Source organism: Ranitomeya variabilis, chromosome 5, assembly GCF_051348905.1.
Source record: "Ranitomeya variabilis isolate aRanVar5 chromosome 5, aRanVar5.hap1, whole genome shotgun sequence".
In the NCBI taxonomy this organism is placed as follows: domain Eukaryota; kingdom Metazoa; phylum Chordata; class Amphibia; order Anura; family Dendrobatidae; genus Ranitomeya; species Ranitomeya variabilis.
Window position 1 is genome coordinate 58,722,826 of NC_135236.1, and position 12,005 is coordinate 58,734,830.

At 39.3% G+C, this 12,005-nt stretch overlaps 1 non-coding gene across 1 annotated transcript; it reads right to left on the reverse strand.

Annotated features, from left to right (window-relative positions):
- Positions 1-2,703: 2,703 nt before the first annotated feature.
- Positions 2,704-2,776, reverse strand: TRNAV-CAC (transfer RNA valine (anticodon CAC)). The gene has a single exon. It is a non-coding gene; the product is annotated as a tRNA-Val (tRNA).
- Between the last annotated feature and the right edge of the window lie 9,229 nt (positions 2,777-12,005).

Here is a 12,005-nt window from a genome sequence, read left to right on the forward strand (position 1 = left end):
GGTGTGCCAGGAAGAAAATCAGTCCAGAATGGGCGGAATCTGTAGAGGTCCAGGAGCGCTATGTCCGTCTCATTGGTGATTGTGGAGGTGAAGAGTTCCAAATACTAACCCAAACTGATGGTGTCGGTGTCAGAGGTAACATCCTGCTGTGAATAAGAGGGATGTGCTGTGTAGTCCATACATTTCTCTGCTATCTTCCAACTAATATGCTTGCCAGAGGCAAAGGAGGATGTTTGGTAGTACTACTGCCTACACGTTTGGTGCCATTGGTGGTGCTTCGGCCTCCACATTCTTATAGGTAGTGGTATGTGTGTTTTTCTCTTTTCCATTATCCAATTCTCACTTTTTCTTTTACTATATGTTTTTACTAGTAGAATACCTGTGGCTTCACTCGCAGAAAATATGTTAAATTATTGGTTATGGTTAGTGTTGAGCATTCCGATACCGCAAGTATCGGGTATCGGCCGATACTTGCGGGTATCGAAATTCCGATACCGAGATCCGATACTTTTGTGGTATCGGGTATCGGTCTCGAAACAACATTAATGTAATAATGTGTAAAAGAAAGAATTAAAATAAAAAATATTGCTATACTCACCTCTCCGACGCAGCCTAGACCTCACGGAGGGAACCGGGAGCGTTCTTTGCTTAAAATTCGCGCGTTTTCTTCCTTCCGTGAAGTCCCGGCTTGTGATTGGTCGCGTGCCGCCCATGTGGCCGCGACGCGACCAATCACAGCAAGCCGTGACGTAATTTTAGGTCCTTCAGTGATTTTAAAATTACGTTCTGGCTTGTGATTGGTCGCGTCGCGGCCACATGGGCGACGCGACCAATCACAAGCCGTGACGTCACAGAAGGAAGAAAACGCGCGAATTTTAAGCAAAGAATGCTCCCGGTTCCCTCCGTGAGGTCCAGGCTGCGTCGGAGAGGTGAGTATAGCAATATTTTTTATTTTAATTCTTTCTTTTACACATTTATATGGATCCCAGGGCCTGAAGGAGAGTTTCCTCTCCTTCAGACCCTGGGAACCATCAGGGATACCGTCCGATACTTGAGTCCCATTGACTTGTATTGGTATCGGGTATCGGTATCGGATTGGATCCGATACTTTGCCGGTATCGGCCGATACTTTCCGATACCGATACTTTCAAGTATCGGACGGTATCGCTCAACACTAGTTATTATGGTACCTAAAGTAAAATTTTCAGTGTCACCTGAAGGAGCTCACATCTCAGTAATGAAAACTGCCTCACAGGCAGACTTGTCTAGTTGCCCATAGCAATCAGAGCTCAGCTTTCACTTTACCTCAGCAGCTTCAGTGATGAAAGCTCCCTGTACTGTAAGCAATAATGACAATCTTACTATGAGTCATTTTTAGCCTGACCAATATTGCTGCTCAGTAATGTTCTTCCGTGTGCGTAGGGTGAATCCATCTGAGTGGGTTTACATGCGTGTGTGGTCCTTGCGTGTGCGTGTGCGTGTGTGTGTGGTGCCCATGTGGTATTTATGGGGTGGTGTTGTGCATGTATGTGTGTGGTGTGCATTTGGTATTTATAGGGTGGTGTTGTGGTATTTGTGGGGTGGTGTTTGTGTAGTGTGTGTCTAGAGTGGTCTGGTTGTGTGGTGTGTTGTGGCAATTGTGTGGTGTTGTGCTTGTGGGTGGGTGTATGTGTGCTGTGTGTGTGATGTTTGTATGGTGTTTGTGAAATGTTTGTGTGGTGGTGCGGCCCCTTTAGCAGTGATTCTTTGGCACCGTTGCTATAATCCGTCCCAACTGTTGTTTCCCTCACCCAAATTGGGCGAGAACTGTGGATTTGTAGAGAGTGAGCTACTACAGATTTCTGAGCTTTATATTTATATATATATATATATATATATATATATATATATATATATATATATAGGCGGCAGTATTCAATTGGAACATATGTGCATCAAATTAGATTGGTAAAACAAATGTAAAATTAATTATCAGTATCGTGTGTAATGTGTTCATTTGGTCAGTCAGTTACAGAGTTAAATGATTGTAATTTATTTACTACACTTTTTATTATTTAGCATTATTAATTATTATCCTTTCCCAAAAAGGAAGAACCTAGATATGGTGAGTAAGCGCTAAAAAAACTAACTGCAGCAAGAGGCAGTATTTGAGGCTTTTTTGATGCTGTAGATTTTGCACCCTTTCTTCACCAATTAGCTAAATTCAGGAGACTTGCATTTTTTACATGTGTTTTTATCATGGTTTTTGCAGTGTTCCAGGGGTAATATGCCGGGAGCGGTCCGTGACCACTCCTGGCACATAGTGCCGGATGTCAGCTGTAATAAACAGCTGACACCGGCGGCGATCGGCCGAACTCCCGTCACTGGGAATTAAGTCCCAGGTCACCTCGACGGCAGAGTACGTCCAATGGGATTAAGGGGTTAATGAGTGTCAAACAGTACTCTTCATCAATCTGGCTCCAACTTTCTCCGATTGCTGTTGCCAGATCAGTTTTGCAGGTTGGAGCCTTGTCATGGACCATTTTCTTCAACCTCATCTGCGCTGATGGAAAGAGTGTAAAAGTTATGGCTCTTGGAAAAAAGGGATGGTAAAAAATTAATTCTCAAAAACTAAAACTGGCTAAGAAGGAAAGTTGTTAAATATACACTGATGGCCAAATTCATCAAGACCTCCATATGGACTGCATTGTATGGAAATAAAAGTGTTTCTGCCCGGTTTCGAACCGGGGACCTTTCGCGTGTGAGGCGAACGTGATAACCACTACACTACAGAAACTTAACTGGTAACTGTCCCTCTAACAATTCACTCCGGAGATATCAGAGTCGCATTCTACATTGTAATTCACACCGTGCAGTTTATGAAATTACAATATCTACTACACTACAGAAACGTAACTGAAATCTGACTCTTATCTTGTATAATTCGAAGATATGAATGACATATTTCAAATCGTAAATGTTTTTACAGCAGGCAGTTTAAGAAATTACAGTCAGGATTCAGCTAGTCACTTTTTAACTGTGTAATATCATTAATTTTATAGAAAAGAGAATAATTATCTGGGTAGAGAGGCAAAATGAGCAATTGTAATTACACAGTGCTATATAATATGATCTGTACAATCATGAAGGATAAAAGAAGATGAGGCACTCACCAGGATATTGCTGTGTATGATCCTTTATTCGCTACTTGCTGCGGTTTAGGAATACATCGAGGCAAAGCAGGTACAGGCAAGAGAGAGTGCAGGGAAGGGGAGTGAGGACTACGGCCTCCTATCGCTATTATATTAGTATCAAATTCTATGAATAGAAAATATAGCGAACGTTTTTTACAAGTAAAAACACCCTATACTACAAGAATACTGCCATGTCCAATTTATCATTTAACCCTAAAGGGCCTTGGGCGTTGGTATCAAGAATCCATCTCGCTTCATGCTGAAGCAGGATTCTATTGCGGTCACCTCCATTTTGTGGAGCATTCACCATCTCTAGACCTGCAAAACGCAATACATCAGGATTCGCCCTATGTTCATTTCTTATATGTTCGATCAATCTTAACGAACCCTTTCCTGTCAAGATTGATCTATGATGTTCCCTGAATCGGGTAACCATGGGACGTATGGTTTTGCCAATATAGAAATACTGACATGGACAAAAAATTGCATAAACAACGTATTTACTTTTGCAAAGAATAAAATCGTTGACCATATGTGTTATTGCACCCAAACGTAAAGGATTTAATGTTAAATGGAGCTGACAAAAATTACAATTGCCGCATTTGCGATTTCCTTTAGGAAGAGATCGTTCTATCCAATTTTGACTTTCTGGCACTAATCGATTATGCACTAACAAATCACCTATATTTTTGGTGCGTTTATACGCAAATTGTGGTGGTATAGATGCGATTTTGACAAGATCTCTATCATTGTGCAGAACGTGCCAATTTTTCCTAATGGTGGAGTATATTTCCCTATCCATTACACTATGAGTAAAGGCAAACGTAAATCTTTGATCTTTAACTGTAGAAGTTTTATTTCTTTTTCGATTCTGTAATAGATCATGTTGAGATAATTTAACAACTTTAGATTCGGCTTCATTTAATAAATGTGCTGGATAATTTCTTGCCAAAAAACCTGATTTTAACTCATTTAATTGTTCTTTAAGGATAGAATCATTATTGTTAATTTTTCTATAACGAATCATTTGACTATAAGGGATGCTTTTTCTTGTGCGGAACGGGTGGGCACTGTTGAAGTGGAGGAGGTTATTAGTTGCTGTTGTTTTTTTTATGCACCTGCGTGATCAATTCTTCATTGATAATCTTAATTTTTACATCGAGAAACTCCAACTGATTGTCACCAAAAGTGGAGGTGAACGACATATTTTCCTGGTTGTTACAATTAATATGTGCAACAAAATTGTCAAAATCATTTTTTAAACCATCCCAAATAATAAAAATATCGTCAGCAAATCTTACATAAAATTTTATATGTTTTAAGAACGGATTAGTAATTGATGTAATATATTCTTCCTCAAATGAGGCCAGAAAAAGATTCGCAAAAACGCATGCGACAGGTGTGCCCATGGCAGTGCCTGTGCATTGTAAGTACCACTTGTCTAAGAACTTAAAAGCATTGTGTGATAATACGAAATCCAGACTCTCTGCAATGAAAGCAATAAAATCCGGATCTTTTTCCGTGTTTTGTAAGATTTTTTTAATGGCTTCAATACCTTTACTCTGAGGAATACGGGTATATAAACTTACAATGTCTATCGACGCCAAAGAGAAAGTGGGCTGCCATTCGAATGTTTTTAATGCTGAGAGGAAATCTCCCGAGTCTTTCACAAACGACGGAATTTTTGCCAGTAACGGTTTCAGAAGCCAATCCAAGAATTGTGATAATGGCTCTGTTAGGGATTCTTTTCCTGCAATAATGGGACGACCTGGTGGATGTGTGGCACTTTTGTGTATTTTTGGGAGACTGTACCAATGGGGCGTTTTCGGATGTTCAGGTAACAGTTTCTCTGCACGTTTTTTAGAAAGAGTCCCCCTTATTACAAATTTATTAAGTAATACCCGTAATTTCTCTCTAAATTTTATTGTGGGGTTGTTAACTAGGGGTATGTACGTGGTACTGTCGTTTAGTTGAGACAAAGCTTCAGCAACATAATAACCTTTATCCATTAAGACGATGTTTCCCCCTTTATCCGCCTTTTTTATTACTACATCGGACCATTGTTGCATTTCCCGTATCGCTTTTTCCTCATTCTGCGTTAGATTTTTACCTGGTTCTCTGTAGAGGATAGCCTCCATATCTTTTAGAACTAGATCATGAAATAAATCAATTACATTCCCCGGTGATACACTGGGCATATAAGTGGATCGGATTCCACCTTTGAAGGTTTCAGTTGTAACACTTTCCCTATCATTTCTTAAAGGACTTACACTCTCATCGGGGCTTTTTTCAAGATTGTAAAGTAATTGAATATCCTCTAATTCCCTAACATCTACGGGAGGAACAGCCATAAAACCTAGATTTCCTATTACCGCAGGTTGTTCAGTTGTGGGTAGCATTGTGACTCGCTGTATCTCAGGATTATTAGCAAATTGTTTATGCAGATGCATTTTACGTATACTTTTAAACAAATCAATCTTGAAGTTCGTTAAATTAAACCGCTCTGGTAAGCAAAAATTAAGTCCTAAAGACAGAACTCGCTCTTGATCTGCTGACAATATTTTATTGGAGAGGTTGACAATCCTTAACGTTCCTTCATTGGTATTCATTTCCTCCAGGAAACCTGCTTGCGTTTCTTTTGTCCTTTTGCGTTTGCGGCCTCCGCGCCGAGTTCTCTTTCTAAAGGGACCGCTGTACTAGAAGTACTCGCCCTGAGTTGATTATCTCCTTGTTCCTCTTGACCACTAGAATCAGAGTCCGTTATCCACCCGTCTTTAATAGATTTTTTCTTATTCATATTTTGTCCTGTACGATTCTTAGAGTAAAATCTTCTTTTATTTTTATTCCACGAAAAGACCTGCCCTTTGTCAAAGTCGTTTTTGTCTCTCAGAAACTTCTCTTTTTTCTTTTGTTTCGTTTCCATTTGTGTTAACACCAGTTTTTTCTCGAGTTTTTTCAAAAACAGTTTTAGTTGCGGTTCAGCCAATCTAGTAGTTAGTTCTTTTTTTGCCTTATCAAGTTGCTCACACAAAGTAACGTACTCTTTTTCATTTTGCGAAATCACCAATGATAATAACCTCTTGGAACAATCAAGATGAATCTGCTCCCATGCCTCCTTAAAGGACGCATCATCCGTAAATTGGGAAATGTCTTTATAGACTCTGAGTCCTCTTGGGACCCTCTGACAGTCCACATACGACTTTAACGATTTTATAGTCCAATATAATCTAATTTCTTTTTCAGCTAGGGTGTAGATTTTAAATTCCAAGGTCTTTGTGCTAATCATTTCAAGTTCCTCTTTATGGTTGCAATCCATAAAGAATTCCACCGCACCCTCTCTGCCCGCCATTAAGCCTAACTCAGCTGGAGAGTTTAGGTCTGCTTCCATTTGAACTTCCTCCGGGAGTTCCATAATGTCAAATGCACTATAAATTCGCCTGACTACTAATAATACACCTGTGCTCAGCACACGAACTTAAAGATGTAATACGTAACCGACCAGAAATAGATAAGTGCGGCACTAGGTATGCAAATCTTCACAGGCAACTCAGTTTAATGGTAATCACAGACTTTTTCACCATATCCAGTAAAACGCATATCAGCGGTGGTGCAACTCGAAAATGTTTCAGAAGCGTTCATCTGTACAATCATGAAGGATAAAAGAAGATGAGGCACTCACCAGGATATTGCTGTGTATGATCCTTTATTCGCTACTTGCTGCGGTTTAGGAATACATCGAGGCAAAGCAGGTACAGGCAAGAGAGAGTGCGGGGAAGGGGAGTGAGGACTACGGCCGTTTCGCGCGAGGCGCTTCAACGGGTCCACGTGCAAACCACACACATGTCACTTCCTTATGAAGGGATAGACAATCACGTGATAAAATGTACAACATTAGTGAAAATAAAAAACATTCAGTTTGCAAGAGAAATGCGCACAAAGACATCCTATCGCTATTTTATTAGTATCAAATTCTATGAATAGGAAGTGACATGTGTGTGGTTTGCACGTGGACCCGTTGAAGCGCCTCGCGCGAAACGGCCGTAGTCCTCACTCCCCTTCCCCGCACTCTCTCTTGCCTGTACCTGCTTTGCCTCGATGTATTCCTAAACCGCAGCAAGTAGCGAATAAAGGATCATACACAGCAATATCCTGGTGAGTGCCTCATCTTCTTTTATCCTTCATGATTGTACAGATGAACGCTTCTGAAACATTTTCGAGTTGCACCACCGCTGATATGCGTTTTACTGGATATGGTGAAAAAGTCTGTGATTACCATTAAACTGAGTTGCCTGTGAAGATTTGCATACCTAGTGCCGCACTTATCTATTTCTGGTCGGTTACGTATTACATCTTTAAGTTCGTGTGCTGAGCACAGGTGTATTATTAGTAGTCAGGCGAATTTATAGTGCATTTGACATTATGGAACTCCCGGAGGAAGTTCAAATGGAAGCAGACCTAAACTCTCCAGCTGAGTTAGGCTTAATGGCGGGCAGAGAGGGTGCGGTGGAATTCTTTATGGATTGCAACCATAAAGAGGAACTTGAAATGATTAGCACAAAGACCTTGGAATTTAAAATCTACACCCTAGCTGAAAAAGAAATTAGATTATATTGGACTATAAAATCGTTAAAGTCGTATGTGGACTGTCAGAGGGTCCCAAGAGGACTCAGAGTCTATAAAGACATTTCCCAATTTACGGATGATGCGTCCTTTAAGGAGGCATGGGAGCAGATTCATCTTGATTGTTCCAAGAGGTTATTATCATTGGTGATTTCGCAAAATGAAAAAGAGTACGTTACTTTGTGTGAGCAACTTGATAAGGCAAAAAAAGAACTAACTACTAGATTGGCTGAACCGCAACTAAAACTGTTTTTGAAAAAACTCGAGAAAAAACTGGTGTTAACACAAATGGAAACGAAACAAAAGAAAAAAGAGAAGTTTCTGAGAGACAAAAACGACTTTGACAAAGGGCAGGTCTTTTCGTGGAATAAAAATAAAAGAAGATTTTACTCTAAGAATCGTACAGGACAAAATATGAATAAGAAAAAATCTATTAAAGACGGGTGGATAACGGACTCTGATTCTAGTGGTCAAGAGGAACAAGGAGATAATCAACTCAGGGCGAGTACTTCTAGTACAGCGGTCCCTTTAGAAAGAGAACTCGGCGCGGAGGCCGCAAACGCAAAAGGACAAAAGAAACGCAAGCAGGTTTCCTGGAGGAAATGAATACCAATGAAGGAACGTTAAGGATTGTCAACCTCTCCAATAAAATATTGTCAGCAGATCAAGAGCGAGTTCTGTCTTTAGGACTTAATTTTTGCTTACCAGAGCGGTTTAATTTAACGAACTTCAAGATTGATTTGTTTAAAAGTATACGTAAAATGCATCTGCATAAACAATTTGCTAATAATCCTGAGATACAGCGAGTCACAATGCTACCCACAACTGAACAACCTGCGGTAATAGGAAATCTAGGTTTTATGGCTGTTCCTCCCGTAGATGTTAGGGAATTAGAGGATATTCAATTACTTTACAATCTTGAAAAAAGCCCCGATGAGAGTGTAAGTCCTTTAAGAAATGATAGGGAAAGTGTTACAACTGAAACCTTCAAAGGTGGAATCCGATCCACTTATATGCCCAGTGTATCACCGGGGAATGTAATTGATTTATTTCATGATCTAGTTCTAAAAGATATGGAGGCTATCCTCTACAGAGAACCAGGTAAAAATCTAACGCAGAATGAGGAAAAAGCGATACGGGAAATGCAACAATGGTCCGATGTAGTAATAAAAAAGGCGGATAAAGGGGGAAACATCGTCTTAATGGATAAAGGTTATTATGTTGCTGAAGCTTTGTCTCAACTAAACGACAGTACCACGTACATACCCCTAGTTAACAACCCCACAATAAAATTTAGAGAGAAATTACGGGTATTACTTAATAAATTTGTAATAAGGGGGGCTCTTTCTAAAAAACGTGCAGAGAAACTGTTACCTGAACATCCGAAAACGCCCCATTGGTACAGTCTCCCAAAAATACACAAAAGTGCCACACATCCACCAGGTCGTCCCATTATTGCAGGAAAAGAATCCCTAACAGAGCCATTATCACAATTCTTGGATTGGCTTCTGAAACCGTTACTGGCAAAAATTCCGTCGTTTGTGAAAGACTCGGGAGATTTCCTCTCAGCATTAAAAACATTCGAATGGCAGCCCACTTTCTCTTTGGCGTCGATAGACATTGTAAGTTTATATACCCGTATTCCTCAGAGTAAAGGTATTGAAGCCATTAAAAAAATCTTACAAAACACGGAAAAAGATCCGGATTTTATTGCTTTCATTGCAGAGAGTCTGGATTTCGTATTATCACACAATGCTTTTAAGTTCTTAGACAAGTGGTACTTACAATGCACAGGCACTGCCATGGGCACACCTGTCGCATGCGTTTTTGCGAATCTTTTTCTGGCCTCATTTGAGGAAGAATATATTACATCAATTACTAATCCGTTCTTAAAACATATAAAATTTTATGTAAGATTTGCTGACGATATTTTTATTATTTGGGATGGTTTAAAAAATGATTTTGACAATTTTGTTGCACATATTAATTGTAACAACCAGGAAAATATGTCGTTCACCTCCACTTTTGGTGACAATCAGTTGGAGTTTCTCGATGTAAAAATTAAGATTATCAATGAAGAATTGATCACGCAGGTGCATAAAAAAACAACAGCAACTAATAACCTCCTCCACTTCAACAGTGCCCACCCGTTCCGCACAAGAAAAAGCATCCCTTATAGTCAAATGATTCGTTATAGAAAAATTAACAATAATGATTCTATCCTTAAAGAACAATTAAATGAGTTAAAATCAGGTTTTTTGGCAAGAAATTATCCAGCACATTTATTAAATGAAGCCGAATCTAAAGTTGTTAAATTATCTCAACATGATCTATTACAGAATCGAAAAAGAAATAAAACTTCTACAGTTAAAGATCAAAGATTTACGTTTGCCTTTACTCATAGTGTAATGGATAGGGAAATATACTCCACCATTAGGAAAAATTGGCACGTTCTGCACAATGATAGAGATCTTGTCAAAATCGCATCTATACCACCACAATTTGCGTATAAACGCACCAAAAATATAGGTGATTTGTTAGTGCATAATCGATTAGTGCCAGAAAGTCAAAATTGGATAGAACGATCTCTTCCTAAAGGAAATCGCAAATGCGGCAATTGTAATTTTTGTCAGCTCCATTTAACATTAAATCCTTTACGTTTGGGTGCAATAACACATATGGTCAACGATTTTATTCTTTGCAAAAGTAAATACGTTGTTTATGCAATTTTTTGTCCATGTCAGTATTTCTATATTGGCAAAACCATACGTCCCATGGTTACCCGATTCAGGGAACATCATAGATCAATCTTGACAGGAAAGGGTTCGTTAAGATTGATCGAACATATAAGAAATGAACATAGGGCGAATCCTGATGTATTGCGTTTTGCAGGTCTAGAGATGGTGAATGCTCCACAAAATGGAGGTGACCGCAATAGAATCCTGCTTCAGCATGAAGCGAGATGGATTCTTGATACCAACGCCCAAGGCCCTTTAGGGTTAAATGATAAATTGGACATGGCAGTATTCTTGTAGTATAGGGTGTTTTTACTTGTAAAAAACGTTCGCTATATTTTCTATTCATAGAATTTGATACTAATATAATAGCGATAGGATGTCTTTGTGCGCATTTCTCTTGCAAACTGAATGTTTTTTATTTTCACTAATGTTGTACATTTTATCACGTGATTGTCTATCCCTTCATAAGGAAGTGACATGTGTGTGGTTTGCACGTGGACCCGTTGAAGCGCCTCGCGCGAAACGGCCGTAGTCCTCACTCCCCTTCCCCGCACTCTCTCTTGCCTGTACCTGCTTTGCCTCGATGTATTCCTAAACCGCAGCAAGTAGCGAATAAAGGATCATACACAGCAATATCCTGGTGAGTGCCTCATCTTCTTTTATCCTTCATGATTGTACAGATGAACGCTTCTGAAACATTTTCGAGTTGCACCACCGCTGATATGCGTTTTACTGGATATGGTGAAAAAGTCTGTGATTACCATTAAACTGAGTTGCCTGTGAAGATTTGCATACCTAGTGCCGCACTTATCTATTTCTGGTCTATATAATATGATGACTGCAATATATTAAGAGGGTAAAACCATGGAAGAGGAGGAGGCGTGCTTCTTTATTGTCTTTCACTTGATTGCTCATTTGGATTGGGACAATGGTCTCTGTGTTTTATGAAGGTTTGTTTTACCCATATAATAAGCAGGTATCAGATAATTTGTACTATTGCAAAGGAGTTGAAGGCCATATTTTATGCACTGTGAGATCTTGCACAATTGTAATTTATAAATAAAAAAAAAAGGTGTTTCTGCCCGGGGATCTTTCGCGTGTTAGGCAAACATGATAACCACTACACTACAGAAACTTAACTGATGATTGTCAGTTTTTCTGTACAATTCGGAGATAGCAATGTCAGATTACAAATCGTAAAATTGTTTTTTCAGTACAGGAAAGATCTTGGTACCGTGTTAGCTAGTAGATAGAAAAATATTTAGAATTGAGAGTCCTCAGTGGTTGATACCTTTTTTATGGCTAACTGAAAAGATGGTAACAGATTGCAAGTTTTCGAGACTACTCAGGTCTCTTCATCAGGCGTAGACTAAAAGAAATTCTGGAGAATCACATATTTAAGCACAAAACATCACAGAAAAAAAAAAAACATGGATAAGACAGGTGACATGAAGCAGAATTACCATGGGTGATA